The sequence below is a fragment of the Euprymna scolopes genome, chromosome 2 (genome assembly GCF_053919585.1).
Source record: "Euprymna scolopes isolate OS-2025 chromosome 2, ASM5391958v1, whole genome shotgun sequence".
In the NCBI taxonomy this organism is placed as follows: Eukaryota; Metazoa; Mollusca; class Cephalopoda; order Sepiida; family Sepiolidae; genus Euprymna; species Euprymna scolopes.
The window spans coordinates 138,938,697-138,952,431 of NC_136483.1; positions in this window are offsets into that span (position 1 = coordinate 138,938,697).

The following is a 13,735-nucleotide window of genomic DNA, read 5'->3' on the forward strand; positions in this document are numbered from 1 at the left end:
TGTTTTATCTACCCCCGGACTGGTATTGTTCATGTTTTATCCCTAGCATAGGTAATTTACAGCATGTATATGAAATTGTTTTACCTTAGGGAGAAGAGAACAGGTAATATACAACATAATGTGTCTATATTACATCCCTGGCAACGCCTAGAAACCAGCTAGAACATGTATTTCAGTCAATCTTTATTACATCCTGGGCTATGCCGGGAAACCAGCTAATCTCTATTTAGTGACTTGACCACCAAAATACCTCCCTAAGTGTGTCCTTTCTTTTGAACTTATTAGATATAGGTATCTAGAAATGTGTGTGAAATTTTGTTGAATGCATTGTTCACTATGATTTTCTTATTGTTCTACACAATATCAACTGTAGCGAAATAAAACAGTAAACTTAGTGTAGTGTTAGAATAAAGAGCAAAGGAAAAAATTAGAATCATATTCTGTAATTGCAAATCTAAATTTGCTAGCGTGTACCAGTATTTGCCAGGTTGTGGAAATTTGGAATTTATAACGTATGTAGTGGCCTTTTCCTAGATACCTATTGCTAAAAATTATACTTTCATTTTGTTAGAAAAATCTCTCTTCGGATGCCCTGCATCATCCAAAATAAAAACAAATATTTTTATAATTGTTTCAGTACATTGCTACACATTGTGAAATTTGTTGACGTTTGTAAAAAAAAATCATGAATGTGCTTATATTCCAAAAAAGAAAATATCAGTGCACAGTATTGAAAGTGTTTGAGATTCAAAAGTCTGTAACATTTCTACTAACTTCATAAGATGTCATGTGAGAAACTTAATTGAATATCAAGACATTATCTGAAGCGTTTTTATTTTGGTGTAACGTATGTGTTTACAGTGAACCGTAACTTTTAATAAACAGCTTGGTATGCAATGACATAGGCTAAGAATCTTAGACAAAATATATATAAATTGGAAAAATGTGTGAACAAATGAAAAAAAAATGATCCGCTCCACTTGATGACATCAAGCACAGTAATATTTTAGTGAAGAAAATATGAAATTGATGTTCAGTGATTAGTTTGGATGAATGAGAAAATGTAATTGTTTGATGCATAAAAAATAACTCATTTGCTGTATTTGATATTAAGCAGCAAAATATAGTGATTTGAATATTAAGGAAAACATCAAATCAGATTATATAAAAAAAAAGATGAAATTAGAAAATATATATTTTCTGTTTATGAGTTTTGCCAATCAAAATTTTGTGGCAGAAATTGGGTGATTACCATGCAATTTTATTTTGATAAAATTCTTAAATTATTTCAATGTTTATTATAATTTCTTATTAGTGACTTGTTATCATCAAAATCCGCCCCAAAGAGTGTCCTTTCTTTTATTAGGTATCAGAATAGGTATCCAGATTTCTACTTCTATACAAATGTGATATTTCGGATCTGTAGATAAACAATTTGTTGCATATATAAGCTGAGAATTGTTCTCTCTCATTCTCTCTCTCACACACCCACACATTCTCACTTTTATAGATATAATAGATAAATTATGCTAGATATATTTCCATGTGTCTGAATAATCTATATACAAATTTTCAAATCTGTAGATAAAAAATTTGTTGAGTATATAGGTTGAGAATTGTTCTCTCTCTCTCTCTCTCCTCTCACGCATGCTCACTTTTATAGATATAATAGATAGATTATGCTAGATATATTTCCATATGTCTGAATACACTATATAAAAATTTTCTAATCTGTAGATAAAAATTTGTTGAATATAAAGGGTGAGAATTGTTCTTACTCTCTCTCTCTCACACACAGACATATTCTCACTTTTATAGACATAATAGATAGATTATGCTAGATATATTTCCATATGTCTGAATACCCTATATACCAATTTTCAAATCTGTAGATAAAAAATTTGTTGAATATATAGGTTGAGAATTGTTCTCTCGCTCTGTCTCTCTCTCTCTTGCTACCTCACACACACACGCAAACATTCTCACTTTTATAGATATAATAGATAGATTATGCTAGATATATTTCCATATGTCTGAATACCCTATATACAAATTATCTAATCTGTAGATAAAAAATTTGTTGATTATATAGGTTGAGAATTGCTCTCTCTCTCACAGACACACACATTTTCACTTTTGTAGATATAATAGATAGATTATGCTAGATATATTTCCGTATGTATGAATACCCTTTATAACAAATTTAAAATCTGTAGATAAAAAATTTGTTGAATATATAGGTTAAGAATTGTTCTCTCTCTCTCTCTCTACCTCACACACACCCACACACACAAACATTCTGACTTTTATAGATATAATAGATAGATTATGCTAGATATATTCCATATGTCTGAATACCCTATATACAAATTTTCTAATCTGTAGATAAAAAATTTGTTGAATATTTTCAACCCTTATCCTCGAGTGGCGTCTGGGCCTTGATAAGTAGTAATGCGTATTTAGCAAAATATAAATATATATATATATAACAAATTTACTGAATTTCCATTACTAACGATTACTGTATTGTCCAATTGACTACTGCGCTTTTCAACCCTTATCCTCGAGTGGCCTCTGGGCCTTGAGAAGTAGTAATTACTAACGATTACTATATTGACCAATGGACTACTGCACTTTTTAACCCTTATCCTCGGGTGGCCTCTGGGCCTTATTGTCCAATTGACTACTGTGGACTTTTTAACTCTTATGCTCGAGTGGCCTCTGGGCCTTGATAAGTGGAAATGACCAAGTAACAAAAAATAGGTATATAACAAATTTACTGAATTTCCATTACTAACGATTACTATATTGTCCAATTGACTACTGTGCACTTTTCAATCCTTATCCTCGAGTGGCCTCTGGGCCTTGATAAATGGTAATGCGTATGTAACAAAATATACATATATATAACAAATTTACTGAATTTCCATTACTAACGATTACTATATTGTCCAATTGACTACTGCACTTTTAAACGCTTATCCTCGAGTGGCCTCTGGGCCTTGATAAGTGGTAATACCATCGAGTGGCCTCTGGGCCTTAATAAGTGGTTGTGCCTAAGTAACAAAAAATAGGTATATTACAAATATCCCGCATTTCCATTACAACCGACTACTACGGTGCACTTTTCAATCCTTATCCTCGAGTGGCCTGTGGGCTTTGATAAGTGGTAATGCGTATTTAACAAAATATTAATATATATATAACAAATTTACTGAATTTCCATTACTAACAATTACTATATTTTGTCCAATTGACTACTGCACTTTTCAACACTTATCCTCTAGTGGCCTCTGGGCCTTGATAAGTGGTAATGCCTATCTAAACAAAATATAAATATATATATAACAAATTTCCCGACTTTCCATTACTAACGATTACTATGTTGTCCAATTAACTACTGCCATTTTCAACCCTTATCCTCGGGTGGCCTCTGGGCCTTATTGTCCAATTGACTACTGTGCACATTTAACTCTTATCCTCGAGATGTATCTGGGCCTTGATAAGTGGAAATGCCTAAGTAACAAAAAAATAGATATATAACAAATTTCCCAAATTTGACTACTGTGCACTTTTCAACTCTTATCCTCGAGTGGCCTCTGGGCCTTGATAAGTGGTCATATATATTTTTTACAAAATAAAAAAAAAGGTTGGAGTCGCTGAATAACTCATCCTCCCGTTAAAGCGGTTCCATCCTCTTTCCCCAATTTGACTACTGTGCACTTTTCAACTCTCGTCCTCGAGTGGACTATGGGCCTTGATAAGTGGTAATACATATTTTATGAAAAATATATATATATATATATATATATATATATATATATAACAAAATAGGTTGGAGTTGCTGAATAACTCATCCTCCTGTTAAAGCGGTTCCATCCTCTTTCCCAAATTTGACTACTGTGGACTTTTTAACTCTCATCCTCGAGTGGCCTATGGGCCTTGATAAGTGGTAATACATATTTTTTTATAAATATATATATATATATACCAAAACAGGTGTGAGTCGCTGAATAATTCATCCTTCTATTAAAGCGATTAAATCCTCTTTCCCAAATTTGACTACTGTGCACTTTTAAACTCTCATCCTCGTGTGGCCTATGGGCCTTGATAAGTGGTAATATATAGTTTGTACAAAATATATATATATATATATATATATATATATATAACAAAATAGGTTGGAGTCGCTGAATCACTCATCCTCCCGTTAAAGCGGTTCCATCCTCTTTCCCGAATTTGACTAATGTGCACTTTTCAACTCTTATCCTCGAGTAGCCTATGGGCCTTGATAAGTGGTAATATATTTTTGTTATAAATATATATATATATATATATATATATATATAAAAAATAGGTTGGAGTCGCTGAATAACTCATCCTCCCGTTAAAGCGGTTCCATCCTCTTTCCCGAATTTTACTACTATGCACTTTTCAACTCTCATCCTCGAGTGGCCTATTGTCCTTGATAAGTGGTAATATATATTTTTTAATAAAAGTATATATATATATATATATATAAAAAAATAGGTTGGAGTTGCTGAATAACTCATCCTCCCGTTAAAGCGGTTCCATCCTCTTTACCGTATTTTTTATACAGTGCACTATTCAACTCTCATCCTCGAGTGGCCTATTGTCCTTGATAAGTGGTAATATATATTTTTTAATAAATATAGATATAAATATATATATAAAAAAACAGGTTGGAGTCGCTGAATAACTCATCCTCCCGTGAAAGCGGTTCCATCCTCTTTCCCGAATTTGACTACTGTGCACTTTTCAACTCTAATCCTCGAGTGTCCTATGGGCCTTGATAAGTAGTAATATATATTTTTTACAAAAATATATACATACATATATATAACAAAATAGGTTGGAGTCACTGAATAATTCATCCTCCTCTTAAAGCGGTTCCATCATCTTTGCCGAATTTGACTACTGTGCACTTTTAAACTCTCATCCTCGTGTGGCCTATGGGCCTTGATAAGTGGTAATATATATTTAAAAATAAATATAGATATAAATATATATATACCAAAATAGGTTGGAGTCGCTGAATAACTCATCCTCCCGTTAAAGCGGTTCCATCCTCTTTCCCAGATTTGACTGCTGTGCACTTTTCAACTCTAATCCTCGAGTGTCCTATGGGCCTTGATAAGTAGTAATATATATTTTTTACAAAAATATATACATACATATATGTAACAAAATAGGTTGGAGTCACTGAATAATTCATCCTCCTCTTAAAGCGGTTCCGTCATCTTTGCCGAATTTGACTACTGTGCACTTTTAAACTTTCATCCTCGAGTGGCCTATAGGCCTTGATAAGTGGTAATAGTTTGTACAATAGTTTGTACAATATATATATCTATATATATATATTACAAAATAGGTAAGAGAGAGAGAAGAGGGTGAGAGAGAGAGAAGAGAAAGAGGTAGAGAGAGAAGAGGGTGAGAGAGAGCAGAGAAGAGGGTGAGAGAGAGCAGAGAAAGAGGGTGAGAGAGAAAGAGGGTGAGAGAAGTGAAAGAGGTAGAGAGAGAAGAGGGTAAGAGAGAAAGAGGGTGAGAGAGAGAAGAGGGTGAGAGAGAGAGAGGTAGTGAGAGAGAGAGATAAGAGAAAGAGGTAGAGAGAGAGAGAAGAGGGTAAGACAGAGAGAGAGAGGGGTAGTGAGAGAGAGAGATAAGAGAAAGAGGTAGAGAGAGAGAGAGAAGAGGGTGAGGGAGAAAGAAGAGGGTGAGAGAGAGCAGAGGGAGAGAGAGAGAAGAGAAATAGGTAGAGAGAGAGAGATGAAGGTGAGAGAGAGCAGGGAAAGAGGGTGATAGAGAAGAGAAAGAGGTAGAGAGAGAGAGAGAGAAGGGTGAGAGAGAGCAGAAAAAGAGGGTGAGAGAGAGAGAAAGAGGGTCAGAGAGAGAGAGAAGAGAAAAAGGTGTACACAGAGAGTGAGAGAGAGAAGAGGGTGAGAGAGAGAGAGAGAAGAGGTTGAGAGAGAGAGAGAGATAAGAGAAAGAGGTAGAGAGAGAGAAGCGGGTGAGAGAGAGAAGAGGGTGCGAGAGAGAAGAGAAAGAGGTAGAGAGAGAGAAGCGGGTGAGAGAGAGAGAAGAGGGTGCGAGAGAGAAGAGAAAAAGGTAGAGAGAGAGAAGAGGGTGAGAGAGAGAGAAAGAGGATGAGAGAGAGAAGAGAAAGAGAGAGAGAGAAGAGGGTGATAGAGAAAGAGAGTGAGAGAGAGAAGAGAAAGAGAGAGAGAGAGAGAGAAAGAGGGTGAGAGAAGAGGGTAAATGTGCATCTTTTTTTATAGTAGGTAATGCTTGGGAGACTGTGCACATTGCCTCCTCCCCCCTCCCCCCTATAAACGCGGTTCCATTCATAAGAAAACAAACTCGTATAAAAGTAATTTTCGTGTATTTAAGCGGCCTTATACTGATAGCCACCCCTCCCCCTTCCAGTTTAACAGAGTTAGGAGGTAAAAACAAAATGGCTAAAGCCTTGTTTACATGGTAAACTATAGCAAAGAGCATAGTCATCTTTCTTCGCCGGTAAAAAACTTCAAGCAAAAATAAAAACATTTTCCCTACGTCAATTTTTATGTAATTTTGGGATTCTTCTTTTTGAAGTGCGATAAATCCGTTGGTAATAACGGTTCGACTCTTAAACTAATATTTAACTGTGTTATAGTATCAATGATACTCCTCGCAGGCAGCTTTAATGTACGTCAGAGGCTCAGCGTAGCCGACATTTTACTGAGCTGACGTCACGTCACGTGACAGCTAATGAATAATGTTAAAATGACAGGTTTTTTGGGGGGCCCCCCTGGGAGAAAAATGATCAGTTAACCCCCTTCTAGTTGTCCGTTTGACGTGAAATTTCGATATTTGTCATCCGGGTGATCAAGGTGCAATATGCTACCTAATTTGTCAACTTTGGTTGTGTCTGTCAAAAGTTTTAGCGTTACAAACAAACATACATACATACATATATACACACCGATTTTTGCCTTTTATATATATAGAAGATAGAAGAAGATAGAAGAAGAAGAAGGAAACAAAGACAATAAATAGAAAAAAAAGTTTCAATTTTCCAGGAATATTAAAAATGAAAGAAGATTTGATTTTCCTAGAAATCACAATCTAGGCTTAGGTTTTAAATCCCAAGGAGCTTTTTTCTACTCCATTGAACGGTTTAAATATTAATGCATTAACTTGTTGGTGTTTGTGGCAGTTAGGGATACCTCTCCTTCTACAATCAGCCCGACAGAGCATGGGCCGCTATGATTAGAGGCGTCTGCTCTTGGGCTGAGAAATGATTTCAGGAGATCTACCCTCCCAGACTTTACCTTCTCTTTGAAAACAAAAACGGGGACATTTTTCACAATAAAAAACAAGGGATAATAGACTTTATCCCTTGTTCTTTTTTTTTCTTTTTTTATTAATAGATAAATAAATATACAACAAATAAATGTTAACAACGGCAAGATAAGTTACTCTTCTACCTATCTGGATAAATATTTTGCGTTATAATTTATTTTATTTTTGACTTTGATGTTTCAAAGTAGTGTCGAGTCTGTTGAGTTAGAACTGGGGAAATGACTGTTTCGTTGGAGCTGTTCTGACGCTGAGTTATAATTCTGTTCAGTGTGAGGAGAGGGAGAGCTACCATGAGTCTCCTGTCGCAGATGTCTCCCTGGTTCTTTCGTTTTCTTTTCGCTCACATTTTTCTATTCCTATTTCGTTGCAGTGGGCCGACATCAGTGGACTTCTGTTTTACCAAAACGGTCATTAACAATGTTTTTCTTTTTTTTGATTTTTTAAGGTTTAACATATTTCAAACTGATATAAATTGTTGCACAGTAAAAATAATCACATTACAACGAAAACCATTTTTCTTATTTCGAATTATTTAATCTAGTATAAATGCCATTTTTTTGGTATTATTATACAAACACCGTGACAGCGTTAGGGTTAGGGTTAGGGGTTAGGGTTAGGGTTAATTCGCTGTCACGGTGTTTGTATAATATTACCATTTTTTTTTTACTTGATTATTAAATTTAATAAGCTATTTGACGGACGTGTGTAATGCGACCCCCCCCCCTAGTATTTTTTTTTTTTTTAAATTTTTGCGATTTTTTCGTTGGATCATTGTCGATTGGGCAGTTGGGCACTAATAAAAAAAAAAGCGAAAAAAGAAAGTTAATATTTAGATATTTAAAAGGGGTGCTCATTTTTTAATTACAACGTTCTAGTAAATCGATCCCCCATATTGGAAATACTTGTCAAGAACTCATCACGTGGGAGAGGTTTTATTTTTATTTTTTAATTTGCTGGAACTTAATTAAAATTATTTTTGAGATGTATTTTTTTTGGGGGGGGTCGCCATTGGAAAGTCCCGTCCGTACAAGGAAAGCTCTTTTTTTTTATGTGGGGAGGAGGGAGCATTTTTAGTTCTCGCTTTTTTTAGGGAGGGGTGTTATATCTACCTTTTCTGTTCTTATTTATAATTTCATTTTCGGGGTGGGTGGTAGTAGGGGAGTGGCGGTGGCAGCCTCTAGCGCAAACGCACGTTGATCGTTTTTATTAATTAACACCTCCCACTTTAGTTACATATTTTTGCTAGTATATATGACGAACAGTCATATACTACCCCCACAACCACACGCAAAGGAGGAGATAATGCCTACACTACCACCGCTTTACAAGGAAATAATGACAACGTAACAGACACTACCCAACTTCTTGTACACCCACATCCAGAAAAGAAGAAGATAATCCTTGGGAGGTTGGTATCATGACGAACGATCATGCACTGTCCTCTCTCAAAGGAGGAGGTGATGCCCGGAAGCATAGTTTCATGACAAAAGAACAGATACTACACTTCCTCGCCTCTCCTTAAGTCAGAAGTAATGTCTGTGAGATGGTTTCTGTAAACCCCAAATAAAAAGGAGACTTTTATCCTGGGCTCCCAAAATCAACGGAGATTAGATAATTCCAGTAATGATCAGGTCTCTGTTGATTTTGCGATGGGTGTTAAGTTCTGTGCAGTTCTAGTAGGTCAACCCTTTCAGATTTTGCCTTCTCTCTCTGAGAAGGTGTTAGTTTATTGCTAACTAGCAGTTCAGCTCGGCTTTGCTCGGACCCTATAACTTTATGTGCATATGTATATATATACTAAAAAGTTTGAAATACTCTTTATGTAAAATTTCAAATGTTTAGACCAAAGATTGGCTGAATAGTTTGCTAGATACCGTAAAGGTCAAATCTTATGAACTTTGACTCCTTGGGAGCCAAATTTTCAACCAAAAACTGATTAAAAAGCTTGCTCTATGTCTGAATACACTTTATATAAAATTTAAAATGTTTAAACCAAAAATTGGCTGAGTAATTTGATAGAGACCCCAGAGGTCAACATTTTTTAAAATTTTACTCCAATTTTGACTCCTTAACATTTATTATTTGGGGCTCAAATCAAATTAAAAGGTTTGGTTCATGTCCAAGTAACCTACATCTAAAATTTCAAGTGTTTAGACCCAAAATTGGCGGAGTAGTTTGTTAGAGTATTTAAAGGTCAAATCGTAGAACTCTGATCCCTTGACAGCCAAATTTCTGGCCGAAAACCAATTAAAAAGATTTTCCCAAATCTCAATACCCCTTATCTCAAATCTCGAGTCTGTAGTCTGAAAATTAGCATAGTAGTTTGAGAGGGAAATGTACTCACACAGACACACACAAAGACAATTTCACTTTTATAGATATATAGACTTCCTGAGGTGCCTTCGCCGGTGAATTCCAACGGGGTTGCCCAATCACTTTTTGCAGGTCAGAGTGCCCCCTCCTTCTCAATCCCACTTTCTTACCCTGATGTCTAAGTTCTTGCAGCGAGAGAGAATTAAACAATTCTAATACCTGTTATATATTCATTGCAATAGAATATATACTATACTCTACTCCGTGAAGAGGTATCCCCCACCCCAAAAAAAAATAAACAAGAAGGTAATCAGTAAATTACACTTCAAAAAAGGAGAAAGTAACACTTGGGAAGATGGTATCATAACCACAGAACAGATACTATACTACCCCACCCCACCCCACCTCAAAGGAGAAGGTAACGCTTGGAAGGATAGCATCATGATGAACGAACATATACTTCATTGCCTTGAAGGAGATACTACCTAGAAGGATGGTTTCATGACAATAGAACATTACTACACTACCCTTCTCCTCAATAAAAAGGTGGAAGTAATGCCTGGGAAAGGGATGAACTGAGCATTGCCTTCTTTGCCTTGTGTCTACTTCGTTAGTTGTTCGGTCGATTGGCATCTCTGCCTTTCGACCCTCTGCATTACACTCTCCCCTTCACGCATTGGGTTCTAAATAGTAACGTTATTAATTCAGCACGATACCTTCTTCACATACGTTTTTAACGTCAATTCGTAGTTAAAGCAAAATAAATTGTTTTGAACTATTTAAACAAATTTCCAACTCTATTAATAAATGTTTAAGCATTTATTTAATTATTTTTATGATTGCTTATGCTATGTATGAATTAGTGTTTTGAATGAGGACTTAGATCATAAATCTATGACATTACGTCAAAGCTATAATTATTTTAATAAAGTTATTCTTCCAAGAAAATCTAAATAGTTCAGTTCGCAAAACATAAGACTCAAGGTTTCGGTTTCGTTTTTCGATCATGGCATATGAGTCATTTGTTGGGAAGTTATTATTTTCTGTTAATACATTACTTTACGTTTCATTTCTGAAAGAAGTTAAGATATTCGTTTAAAACATTGTGACTGACGGACAAACAGACAGACAGAGACACAAAGACACAGAAAATTACGCTTACATTATGTTTACTAGGCCCACTCATAATATAAGGAGTATTTTTAGAATTATGCAATTTTGCTCGGACCATAAAGAAACAAAATATAAAAATGTTTAAAAGTGTGTGTAACATACATATATTAAATCTTCTATCTCTCTACCTCTTTCGATCTGTCTCTCTATTTTTTTTTCTCTTCCCGGTTTTCCCACATCCCTCTTTCTCATCTGCTTTATTTTATAGATAATGTTGAAAATGACCGAAAACCCCACCCTCATGACACCTGCTCCATTTGACACTCAAAGAATAAATCTGTTGGCCTTATTTTAAAATATCATACATCCAGGGCAACGCCGACCAAGAAAATATAAACTTTGTGGGTCTTTGCTCAGTAGTTTTTTACTTTTAGCTGAACATACAAACATACACACAGACAGCTTCTGTTTATACGGGGTGGAATGATAAAATTGCCGCCCTAAAGAAAACAACACAGCAGCTTTATTTTAAAACTTTTATTGAAAAATATCAATTCAGGTAACTTGATTATGTAGTAGAGCTAACATTTATTAAATGTAGCTGCCTTCAGACCCAATCTCTGCCTTGATAGGGGTCTGGAACTGGGAGCATGCCTTTTCCGCAAGTGCTGGCAGGAGCTTGGCAAATACTCAGTGGATGGCGGCGATCAGGGTGGCTTTAGTGTGGTAGGAGGTCATGTTGGTGATGTTCTCGATGTATGACTAAACCAAGTAGTCCAGTGGGAGCGGAGGCCAAAGAGGGAAGCATAAAAAGATGTAGGGGTCCTAGGTCTCTTTGGACTTGTAGGCCAGTGCCGAGTCATGCTGCCACACCCGATATCTGTCAGCAGTCACCTGATTGCACTAGGGGATCACCACACTCTCCAGCACATCCAGGTACACTTTGGTGTTGACTTTCAAGCCGACTTCAAAAATGTGAGGTGACATGATGTGGCCCTCACTTGAAAGAACTTAACTGTGGCTAGAAACTTTGTTTTCATCACTCTGGCACATCCCTGTTATTTGTGGCAATACAGCGATGCATTTTGAGGGTGCTGGCAATGGTCCTGTTGTCATAACTTGGATCAGTAGAGAGCATGAGTTCTACAGGGGGCAGTTAATGGTAACACAGGCTCTCACTAATGATCCGTAGCCAACAAAAACTCAACAACAACTCACAACTGATTTTTTCTTGCTCTGCAGTACCTTTTAAATGGAGGAGTTCATAGGATCTGCTTAATCTGAGTTTCCCATTCAACCAATCCTTGCTCTTTGCATCATACTCTGATTCACCTTGATTGGCTAATTGGTCACCTCACCTATGCATATTAATTAGGTGATTTTGTGTCAGCAACAAACATTTCCAAACTATTTCTCACGCACCGGTCAACCTCGGCCTTGAACTTTTAAGGTCACTTCCTAGACAAAACACAGCTAGATACTCAAAACGATCATCTTCACAAACCATATTGTTAAAGTTCTTAAAATTGTTTTTTCTTTCTCTTCGTATATTTTCTATCAGCAATCAAGCAATTTTCTCTTATTTTTTCAACTAGAAGGATTACTTGACAATACCCCGGGATTGTCACATAAATAAAATAAAAAAACTCTAAGTCAGCTGTCTTTAGCCCCAGTTTGGGGCAATTTTCGATCATCATGGCTGGTTGGGTCACATTCACCCCCTTAGCTTCGAAAGGAAATGGTTAAGTCTAACCTATTCATATGCCCTCATCATCCTTGACCTATCAGTAATCGGCCTCATACCTTGGTAATCAACATTCAGCGATACCTCATCGCTCAACAACACTAGCTGGTTCGTACAGGCTATCTCATCGACTACCAGTCCATCTGCAAAAGAATCAAAATTCATGCAGCATGTGCTATTCATACTGAAGTTATATATCCATGCAAAAAGGGGTTATATATGTCCTTGTATATAGTTCATTATAAAAGCAAAAGTTAAGTTCTAATCAAAGATTTTTTTTTCCAAAGATTGTCTCCCCTTGGACCATGTAGATGTTTGGTCCGGGGTTAAACGTTTAGTTAATAATGGTTTATTAAAAGTTCTTCTAATATAATTATTCAGTACAGGCTCCTGTAAGAAAAAAAAAAATCATGAAATCAGTCTAGCTATATTCTTTTTTTTATTATTTCTCAATTATCTACCCCTGGACCATGGCCTCTTATGGGGTGAATACATGTTTTTTTCTAAGGCCATTCTTCCAGTTCATTGTCCCACACAAAACACACATGCAAGTAATCTATGTAGGTGTGAATATTCACCTTTTTTTCTCACTATTGATCTATGTTCTCTCTCTGGGGTCAAAGTTCATACAGGACAGTTTCTCGGTTCATTCGCTTATCGCAAAATCATAAAAAATATCAAAGTCAGTTTTATTGCTTCATTGATTCATCTTCGGGTCCTTGGTAATCAGGGTGCTTTCTCTCACTTGGGTAGCATCTGTGTCTGCATTTGCTCTGGCTGGGGTCATATAGGTTTCAGGTTAGTTTTGACGAGAGTCACCCTCGCCATCAGTACAGGCAACCTTGAGGCGTTTATTACTATCAAGCCTTCTCACTTGTTTTCTCACACACCGCATCACTGCCACCCACATCGCAATCAGAACTGTTATCATGCTTATCCAACTTCCCACCATTATCTTATGAAAGCTCACTCATGACCCATTAACATCTTTACTTCTTAACCTAGTCTGCAATTTTCTCGAATTTACTCGATACATTATTTAATTCTTCCTCCTCATATTCTTGGCAATTTGAATCTTTGATCTACACGTTTCCACTCTACTCAATCCAGAGGGGTGGGAACACAGCCGAAAGTGGTTTAATATTGTCCAGTGGGGTCCAACCTTTGAGGACATTGGTTCCTGTCCCCAATTCTTTTTTTCTC